Here is a 10,076-nt window from a genome sequence, read left to right as displayed (position 1 = left end):
TTGACTGCCATAAAATCTCTTCATGTTCGAACGTTGCATCTCACGGAAGACTTCCAACCATCACAAAAAAACTTTTAGTGACAATTGTATAGTAAAGAGTCACAATATATTTTCTGTGACGCATTTTTGGTAACAATTGTGGTGACAGTCTCAAACAGTCAGCAAAACATTTTTGTGATGGTTTTCTTATTTTTTGTGACTGTTTTGTCCGTCACAATAAATGTAATCTATTGTAGTGATTCCAACCCCATGCTAAAGTTGATAGCTATTTCTCGAAGGGAGTTGACAGTTGTCTTCTCATAGTTAAAACACAGTATAGGTCATGTATAACTTTCCTCTTGTTGACTTATATCGGGGAAGTTTTAATTAGTGAGTTGCTAAATAAATTATAATCTGCATTGAGCGGAATGGGGCACTTGTTCCAGGTATCTTGACATATCTATATATATATATGTATGGCTTATTGAAGAGACAAGACCATGATTTGTTGCTAATTTGTTGCTAAAATATCTCTACGTGATTACAATAAATACATGACTATAGTTTTATATGTAAACATTGTATCCATTACATAATAGTTGTATATTTTGTTCTGTAGTTTCTATAAGGCTAGAAGCTTTGATTTCGAGGCTTGAAGAAAAACTAGGCAAATAAATGAACAATAACTTTCATATCTCTTCAAAAGAGTTTATAAGCAGATGGATTACAAGCAATGAATCAGAATTACCACAAAAGGACAAAGAAAGTAAAAGACATGTGGTCACTTCTTTGACCATTAGTTACAAGACTTAACAAAAATTACAACTTTATCCTTCTAAATGCAAATTGTTGACACATTAGTCATCAATCTCAACCTTGTCATCAATTTGATTTCAAGGTTCCCCATCTCTGGCCAATTCCCACCTTTTATTCCCTGGACAGCCCTCTTCCATTTTGATCAAGTTTAGGCAGTGCCTGAACTTTGATCTTGGCAATGGTTTGGTCATCATGTCTGCTGGGTTTTCTTCAGTTGGCACTTTCTCCACTTTGACAGTACCACCTGCAACCACACCTCTTACAAAATGAAGTCTAATGTCAATGTGTTTTGATCTTTCATAAAAAACTTGATTTTTAGTGAGATGTATAGTACTTTGATTATCACAGTAGACTGTGATACTACCCTTGAATAAACCTAATTCATTTCTTATACCTTTAAGCCATAACGCTTCCTTTATAGCCTCTGTCATGGCTATGCATTCAGCCTCAGTTGTGGACAAAACTAAAACTGACTGTAAATTAGATTTCCAATTCATAGCACCACCAAAAGCTGTGAATACATAGCTAGTCAGAGACTTCTTGGTGTCCAAGTTTCCAGCAAAATCAAAATCTACAAACCCACGGATTTCTTGACCACTTAACACATTGCCACCAAAACTTAGCCCTAAACCTGAGGAACCTGTTAAGTACTAAAACACTCACTTCAGTGCTTGCCAATGGGGTTTCCTAGGGTTTCCCATGAACCTACTAACTAGACTGACAGTATAGGTAAGGTCTGGCCTTGAATAGACCATTGCATACATGATACTACCGACCATACTTTCATATGATATTTCTATCATATATTCCTTTTCATCATCAGTTTTAGGGAATTGATTAACAGAAAGTTTAAAATGCTGTCCAATGGGAGTACTTACAAATTTTGCCAAGTCCATGCTAAATCTTTAAGTACCCTTTGTAAATATGTTTTTTTGTGATAAGTAGAGTAGTTTCTTTTTTCTGTCTCTAATTATCTCCATACCTAAGATTTTCTTAGCAAGTCCAAGATCTTTCATTTCAAAAATAGATTTTAGAATTTCTTTTACATACTCAATTTGACATTTATCTTTACAAGCTAAGCATATCATCCACATATAGCAGAAGGTAAACAGTGACATCATCAGAAACTTTAAAGTATACACAGCTATCATAATTGCATCTTTTAAAACCAATCACAAGCATATGTGTGTCGAATCTTTTATACCACTGTCTTGGGGATTGTTTTAATCCATACAAATATTTTTTCAACAAACACACATAGTTCTTATTGGATTCATTTACAAAACCTTTAGGAGGTTGCATGTACAGTGTTTCTTCTAATTCACCATGCAGAAAAGCAGTTTTAATATCCAACTGTTCTAAAAACAAATCATGATAAGTAGTGTAAGCTAACAACAATCTGATAGAACTGTGTTTTACAATAGGGGAGAAAATTTCATTAAAATCTATATCCCTTGTGTATAACCTTTTGCCACTAACCTAGCTTTGTACCTAGGTTTTTCTACCTCAGTTATACCCTCTTTTTTCTTGAATATCCATTTAGACCCTATGATTTTAACCTTGTCAGGTTTTAACACCATTTCGCAAGTTTTATTCTTATAAAGAGATTCCATTTCTTCTTGCATTGCAAGAAGCCAATAACTAGATTCTTTGCTACACATTACTTCTTTATAAGACCTTGGTTCAGGGCCTTCAATGTCTTGTGCTACAGAGAGAGCATAGGCTGTTATATCAGCCTGTGCAATTCTCAATGGAGGTCTTATAACCCTTCTTGGCCTATCCCTTACAAGGTTATCAGAGTCAATGATTTTCCCTTGGTCACTCTCTAAGCTAGATTCTGAATTATCTCTAGACTGTCTGTTTGTATCATGAGGCAATGAGTCCAAAGACTCCACCTCAATTTGGACTTTGTCTGAGACAGTGACAGGTTGTGTCTCAACTGTATCCAGTTGAGATCTTGCCATTTGTGACTCATTAAAGGTCACATCCCTACTTATTATACACTTTTGTTTTCTAGGTTCCTCCATCCAAAGTTTATAACCTTTTACTCCTACCCTACAAAAATGCATTTTACTGCCGTAGGTTCCAGTTTGTTAGTTTTACTGTATGCATAAGCAACACAACCAAAAACTCTCAGATTACTATAATCTGAGGGTTTACCAGTCCACAATTCCTAAGGAGTCTTGCAATTAATGGCAGTAGATGGACTCTTATTTATCAAATACACAGCAGTACTAACTGCCTCTGCCCAAAAGTTTTTAGGTAATTTGGCATTGGACAACATGCACCTAACTCTCTCAAGAATTGTTATGTTCATTCTTTCAGCTAGGCCATTCTGTTGGGGTGTTTCCTTCATTGTCCTATGTCTTGCTATACCCTCCTTTTGGCAATAGTTATTAAACTCATTTGATAAGAACTCAAGTCCATTGTCTGTCCTAAGCTTTTTAACCTTCCTCCCGACTTGATTTTCAACCAAGACTTTCCATTCTTTAAACTTGTTAAAGGTGTCACTTTTCTGCTTAAGGATATAAACCCAAAACTTCCTAGAATAGTCATCAATAATGGATAGGAAGTAATTCCCCCCACCATGAGAACTAACCCTTGCAGGCCCCCACAAATCAGAATGTACATAGTCCAAACTTTGTTTAGTAAGGTGTGTTCTGGGTTTGAAGCTAACTCTAGTGGACTTGCCTAGTATACAATCTTCACGAAAGGGAAGGTCTCCTAGGTCTTTGTCACCAAGTAACCCCTACTTTTGGAGTTCCTTTAAGCCTTTATGGCTGACATGCCCTAGTCTTTTGTGCCAAAGTACAATATCATTTTTCAAAGATTTCTGGACAGCAGAAGCATGTCCTATAACAGTCTGACCTACCAGGGTATAAAGACCATTACTTATTTCCCCTTTCATTACTATTAATGACCCTTTAGCTACCTTTAAGACTCCTGACTCAGATTTAAAAGTGAAACCAGATTTATCAAGCATTCCAAGAGAGATTAAATTTCTCTTAAGATCAGGTATGTATCTTACATCTTTTAGTTTTCTTTCCACACCATCATGCAATTTTAGTCTGATTGTACCAATTCCAATAACTTTGCAAGATTTATTATTACCAAGCATAACATGTCCACCATAAAAAACAGAAAAAGTTTCAAACCAAGATTTACAAGGACACATATGAAAGGAACATCCTGAATCTAAAATCCATTCATTACTAGATTTAGTCTCTGAGATACAAAGTACCTCAGCACTCTCATAGCCTTCAGATGCAACATATACATTTTCCTCGTGTTTGACCTTATCCCCTTCTCTTGTTTTCTTTTCTGGACAATCTTTCTTGAAATGTCCCTCTTTGGCATAGAGGAAACACTTCAATTGTTTTCCTTTTGATTTTGATCTACCCTTAACTTTCTTTCCCTTATAACCAGGTTTTTCAGATCTTCCCCTAACCACTAACCCCTCACTAGTTTGAGTTTTAACTTCAAAATTATTCTAAAGTTCCCTTGCATGCAATATGGATTGCACCTCATCTAATGACAAACTCTCTCTGCCATACATAATAGTTTCTTTTAGGTTAGCATATGAACTGTCAAGGGAACTCAACAACAGTATAGCCTGATCCTCATCATCTATTGTGATGTCTATGTTAGTAAGATCTAGGATGATCTTGTTAAACTCATCCAAATGATTTTCAATAGACAACCCCGGGGTCATTTTAAAGGTATACAGCTTTGTCTTCTTATGAAGACGATTGGCCAAGGACTTGGTAATGTAGAGAGTTTCTAGCTTTAACCAAATCCCTGCAGCTGAATCTTCATTGGCTACCTCTCGTAAGACTTTATCCCCTAAGGAAAGAATGATGGCACTGTGTGCCTTTTGTAATATATCGGGTTTAACCCTATTAGTGGTGGAGGAACTTGATTGTTCCTTTGAGGACCCGTTAGACAGTTTCTTGTCTCCAAGAAGTGCATCTTGGAGACCATGCTGCACTAACAGAGCCCTCATTTTAATACGCCAGAGACCAAATTCATTTTTTCCCGTAAATTTCTCCACCTCAAACTTAGCAGAACCCATCTTGACCTAGGCTCTAGATACTACTTGTTGTAAAAAATAGTGATTCGGCAAGAACACCAAATACAACAACACGTACCGAGATTGATTCAAGAAATCATAAACAAACAAAAGAAAACCACAACCAAATAGAAAATAAGAGAATATAACGAATATACCAAGAACACGAGGATTTAACGTGGTTCGATCCTTTCAGATCTACGTCCATAGGGGGAACTGGCCAAAGATCATCTTATTCTAGCTTCAAATCGCAAGGATGTATAGGTTACAAGATTCAGGTCATCAGAATGGTCTTAACTCTCTCAATCTCTCTTGATTTACAAGTTTCTCTTTGAAACCTAACTCTCTCTAGAAGCCTCTTTCTCAAAGTGTTGATTTCCCTTCTTGTTTTTCTCTTCTATCGGCTATAGTAGCCATCGCATGCCTTTTATAAGGCTGTCTTATTTCAATAGCCCTAATGCATCTGATCAAAACATGTGGTCATCTAATAGCCGATAGATTACAAGCAATGAACCAAACTTATCACAAAAGGACAAAGAAAGTAAAATACACGTGGTCAATTCTATGACCATTAGTTACAAGACTTAACAAAAATTACAACTTTATCCTTCTAAATGCAAATTGTTGACACATTAGTCATCAGTAGTCAATAGACTCATGATATATAATGGATATCAAACGTTAGTAAAAGTTAAAAGCTTTCATAATTGTGACCTAATTTATAGATATAGAGTTATTTTGGTGCACTGTATATATAAAAGTTTCTTGACCTCTCTCAACCCATGAAATATGTGTGAGATCTCTCGTCACTAACACAAAGTGAATAAGTACCTGAAGTACTACGGCTCAACCAAATTCTGAATGTCTATGTGCTAGCATGCATTATTACTCAATTAAACTTTATATTTATTGCGGGATAACTCAAGTTTATATAATCCTTGCACATTACATGGACAAGTCCACGTCCTAAGTCTAAATTAGTCTTGGGCTTTATTTTATTTTTACAATTAGTAATTACCGATCGATTTAACTAATCCAATCCTCTTAAGCCTCTAATTACTTAAACTCCTAGTTAATTTTCTGCTCAATATGATCTAACTCCAAACTAGAATCAAAGTACTCCAAAATAATAACAATCTCCCACACTCGAACTAATATGGGAATTAAGTAGTAATAGTACAACTCCCGCTTAAATAATCTAGCTCCAATAAATGGAAAGTATAAAACGAACCTTGGGCTGGATATGTATGCATGCATGCAGTAACCCTCTGCATCGAGCATATATAGTCAGTGACGGCCTGAGCTATCAACCCGGACCCGATAAAGGCCCAGCGTGCATGCAGCATCTTTTGTGTCGAATCTTTCAAATGTACATATGAACCATATATAGATAGCACAAACTTGATGGAGAGACATTAAGGTCTCCTTTATTTTCACAGATGAGTAGACATTAGTTGAGATGGAAATTGAAAGTTGAATAAAATATTGTTAGAATATATTTTTTTTAATATTATTTTTGTTGTGGGATTTGAAAAAATTAAATTGTTTATTTTATTTTGTGTGAAAATTTAAAAAAGTTGTAATGATAAGATGAGATGAGATAAGTCGACCACCTCCCTAGCTTCTCATTATATTAAAAACTTTTTAGGCATCATCCATCGTTTCATCATTTTCTGAACATTAAATGGTTGTCAGATAAGTAAAAGTAACAAATAATTTATTTCATATTAGTGTGGTACTTGTTAAATATTTTAACATGAACATTAATAATTGGATTTTCGATTTTCTATGATCCAAAATAATAAAATAATAACAGTTAAAAAATGTATCTTTCTCCACCTGAGCTTGATGAAGAATTTGATCTGACTATAAGAGAATGATCACCCTACCAACTTCACATTCATGTCTCCAAATGACTAGAGGCACAATTATGTTGTAAGTGAGAACCCTTAACCCGTCAGTATTATTTATAGATCTCTGGTCACCATGAAATTTAGAGACATTCGTGTCCCACTATGACTAAATCTAGAGGTATATATTCTTGTCCAACTGTAACTCATTAATTATGTGATAATAATTGAACTAGTTTAAACCCATTAGGATATTGGTATGTAGGACATAGAGTTTTAATAAGACTCTTACAGTACTAATCTTGTAGTTTGATCCCAACATAGTATTTTGCTGAAGTTAATAAATTCTGCATTTGGGCTTTTGTGTCTAGGGCATTTTCTCATACATATTTCAACTACTTAACTATCATAGATGTTTTTGTCTACATTTCCGCGCAATTCATTCTAACATTTCTTAATACTGACTCCAAATGATGTATCAAAGAATTCTTATTCAAAGAAAAGAAAAGAAAAAATTGGTAGCTAGGTAGCAGCTTGTTGTTTCTAAATTTGTTAGCTTTTAATTAATGTTATATATATATATATATATATATATCTTCAGGGTGTATAAATTAATGTCATGCAAGTCATTGGAGAAAAAAAAAAGTATGTTCTCAAATGGATTTTCAAAGGATAGCTTTGCGAACTCAAACTTGCGCAAATCATTTTCCACCCCTTATATAAAGTATAAACACTAAGAAAAATGGGCAAATTTGCTTCTACCGCAAAAGAAATCACCGTGAACAAGTACTAATTGCATGCGAAGATAGTTATGTCACCGTTGAATTCTAGTGCGAAGTAACTACAATTTCACGAGTGAATAGTACATGTTTTTTTGTGGCAAAGTTTTTAACTTACAACAGCGGTTTTTGCGTCGTAAATAACATTTTTTTTAGCAACAGCTCATTTCCCGTTAATGAACGTTTATGACAGTGGATTTTCCTAGTCTCACTACAACACAATTTGTCTATTGTGACAATGGAAACCGTCACCTAAAATAACCAAAACGTCACTAAAGATAATTGGTGACGATTTGAAACCGTCACCACGACCATCTCCTAATGTGCGTCACATAAAATAATTGGTAACGGTTTATTGTTGAACCTTCACTAAAAATAATTTTAGTGATAGTTGGAGGTGTTCTGTTTGAAGGTTCCCTTTTTTTGTGACGGTTGAGATCTGTCACATAAAGTAATGTTCGGACGTCCAATCTAACGTTCGAATGTCAACCCGACCGATTGGCATTTGAATGTCAGAAGTTGACGTTCGTTGATTATAGTGGAATGTATCATATTTACGTTAGAACGTTTATGCTGTGAACGTTAACTGCAATAAACGTTTGAATCTCCGTTCATATGTTAATGGATCATTGTTCGAACGTAATAGGTCTAAAGTTCGGACGTTAGTTCGAATGTTAATGAAGAAGCTTTCAAACGCAAGTGGTACATTCGGAGGTTTGTTCAAACGTTAATATTTTAACATTTTTTATTTACATTCGAACTTACATATCAGAAATACTAATTTCATAAAATTAAAAAACATACCAATTGTATTATATTACACACCATCAATTAACAATTACTAATGTCTTATAAAGTTTGAAAATTAGATATTAGAATAGGTTATATACATTCATAAAATTGATAAAATTCATCTCTTCTTCTTTCCTCGCCCACCTCAATTTTGGTTCAACGACATAACACCCTCCATTTGCACCATCATCTCCCGATGCACTTGCTCTTTGACTTCACTGTGTATTCTTTCCTCCTGGTCTCTCTGTTGGTCCAGCAAACGCGTCTCTAAATGAGTGTCGCTCTAAGATAGACTCTAGCTCTTGCTGTCTCGATCTCATATACTCATTCTCACACCGTGCAACTTCTAAATATTTGGTAAAATCATTAATTTGTGAAGTCGATGAGGTTGAAGAGGATGAGCATCTATGCTTGAAAGATCGTCCCAAACCTCTTGCCATACTAGACTACTGCCCGAGCACTTGCGTGAATATGTCTATGTCAATAGGAGAGGATTCCCCAGAAGCTGACTGCATCTCCATCATTTTTTCCTGCAATTTGAAAGAAAACACACAATAAGTAACGTATTAAAAGAAATACAAAGAAAAAATAAATTATTCACATGTTGTAAAATTTATTTAATAATTAACACCGCTTATATAATTATCTGTAGCAGCAAGATTCATTAACTCACTACGCTCATTAGTGTGAGCAGCAGCATATACATGAATGAGGGAAGATTTTTCAAGATCATCACATTTCTAACAAAGCGACATTAGTAAATTTAAAAAGATAATGTTAGTACTTAAATAAAATAATATCAAAAAAATAAATGAAGTCTATAATTTTTTAATTACCATTTTGTCAGCAAGACAGTGGACTGATCTTAAATCGACACAATGGTGAACAATCAGAGCAGATCTATTATGTGGATTTATAGGACTTAAGTGCTACAAAACTAATTAAGAATGTTAATTATAATATATATATATATATAATATAAAACAAATATAAATGCAAATACTTAAAGGATATAAATGTAGAATACCTGATAATTTGGAGATGCGAAAAAATCAACACTTTCTCCAATTGTCTAACTTCATCTGCTGGAAAGGGGACTGCGCAGCCTCTTCCAACTTCTCAAACTTCTTGAAGTGTTCATGACATCATCCCTTGTGATGTCGAAATAGTATAGCCATCAACTCATTCACAGTTCTCAAATCCTCGCTACGGCTAAAGTCGAGGTCGAATTGATCCTAATAAGTGAATTAAGTCAAAAATATGATATTCTAATTTAGGTGAAAAAAATGTCCTCTCAAGTAAACTCAACAGCACATGACTTCAAATCTGCTCCTTAATCTCATTCGGAACATCTCGCCATGAGCGTACATAAAATGGAGCATAAGCTCGGACTACTATGCCAATATAGGAGGAAAGTGCTGTTGCACTATCATCCACTCCTCCAGTGGAATTATCAGGAATTGTGATCTTGAATTTTTCATGCCTTCTATTTTTCTTAAGAGAGATATCACATATATAGCCACGACCGCGACGAGCAAATGCATCAACTATATGATAATAGTATAATTATATTTATATAGTTATTGAGACCAAAATATTAATTATATAATTAATTATCAACGACATTTCTTTACTGATAGGTGTCGACTGACTGTTGTTCTCTTGCGTGTTAACTTGATCTTCAGGATCTGATTCCTCGGGTGGGGAGTCCTCAATGGGTTTGAGACTTAGACTTGGCGGAGGAGGCACATTCTTCATTGTCGTTTTGGCAGCATCCTTCAAATTAATTAA

The sequence above is a fragment of the Juglans regia genome, chromosome 11, assembly GCF_001411555.2.
Source record: "Juglans regia cultivar Chandler chromosome 11, Walnut 2.0, whole genome shotgun sequence".
Taxonomy (NCBI): Eukaryota; Viridiplantae; Streptophyta; class Magnoliopsida; order Fagales; family Juglandaceae; genus Juglans; species Juglans regia.
Note: the sequence above shows the minus strand (reverse complement) of the source record.